Here is a 1,352-nt window from a genome sequence, read left to right as displayed (position 1 = left end):
CCCCCCTTTTGCGGGCGGCGGCCTCGAGCCTTTGGGCTTTGTCCGAGGGGCTTTGTCGCTTTCTTTCGGCCCTGCTCGAAATGCCTGAGGACGGGTGAGAACAAAGTGACATCAGCCAGTCCCCCAGCCCCCCTCAGAACAGCTGCTCTGGCCTGCTCGCAGCATGCTTGCCGCCACCCCGCTCCGCCGCGGCTCCGCCCTCCTCCTCGCCTGCGCGCGAGACCGCCCTCTCTTCCTCTCCCCCCCCTCTCCCTCTCCCTCTCCCCCTCTCTCTCTCCCCCTCTCTCCCTCCCCAGGCGCGGGACAGCCCACCCGCGCCCGTGAGAGGCTGGCGCGGGCCCTTCTCTCCCCGCTCAGAAGGGGCCGCGCCTCCGCCAGCAGCGCCTCCGCCAGCAGGGCCTCCGCCAGCAGCGCCTCCGCCAGCAGGGCTCGCCTGCAGGAAGTGTCCGAGAAGGGTCAGGGGTGGGCCCCACTTCTGCGGCGACCCCCTTCCGCAGGAGCCGCTAGCCGAGCGCTCCGCCGCCGCCCCGCCCGACGCCGCGCCCGACGCCGCGCCGCCAGAGGAACAAGAAGCGCCGCCCGAAGAGGAGGGGGTGGGCAAGCTCTGCTGCTGCTGCTGCTGCTGCTGCTGCTGCTGCTGCAGCGCCGCTCGACGCTCCGGGTGCATCGCAGCCCTCGCCGTCGCACGCCTCACCCACTCCGCGTCCGAGACGACGGGCGCCCCCCCCTCCGCCCCCTCCGCCCCCCCCTCCGCCCCCTCCTCCGCCCCCTCCCCCCCCCCCTCCTCCGCCCCCTCCGCCTCCTCCCCCTCCTTGGCCGCCGGCGGGTCCCACTGCGCCGCGCCGCTTGCAGGGTGCGCCTGACGCCTCTCACAGAAGCGCCTCTCACGGACGCGTCTCCAGCAGCCCTCCCCTTGCGCGAAGGTGCGACACAGCGGCGCGCATAGCAGTAGCCGCGCTCTACACCGCGGGGCTGGCTCTCGGCTGCACCTCGGCTGCACCTCGGCTGCACCTCGGCTGCACCTCGGCTGGCTCTCGGCTGTCTCTCGGCTGCCTCTCGGCTGTCTCTCGGCTGCATCTCGGCTAGATCGCGCGTAGTAGTAGCCGCGGCTGGACACGTCCCACGCGCGCGTCCAGCCGGGAGGCAGGTGGAGCGCCTATTCACAGCTACACTACTCACAGCTACACTATTCACGGCGTCCATCCGGGCGGCGGGTGTGTCGCAGGTGTGTCGCCTCGAGGGTGTGGAGCAGCTGTGCGCCGTCTCGCTGGAGGAGGGACCAGAGGTAGGGGCTCTGCAGCGCTCCCGCCTGCAGAGGAGGCGGGAGGGGGGGGGGGAGTGTGTGTGAGTGT

The sequence above is a fragment of the Emiliania huxleyi genome, assembly GCF_000372725.1.
Source record: "Emiliania huxleyi CCMP1516 unplaced genomic scaffold EMIHUscaffold_558, whole genome shotgun sequence".
In the NCBI taxonomy this organism is placed as follows: Eukaryota; Haptophyta; order Isochrysidales; family Noelaerhabdaceae; genus Emiliania; species Emiliania huxleyi.
The sequence above is the reverse complement of the archived record's forward strand: the minus strand, read 5'-3'. Positions refer to the sequence as shown.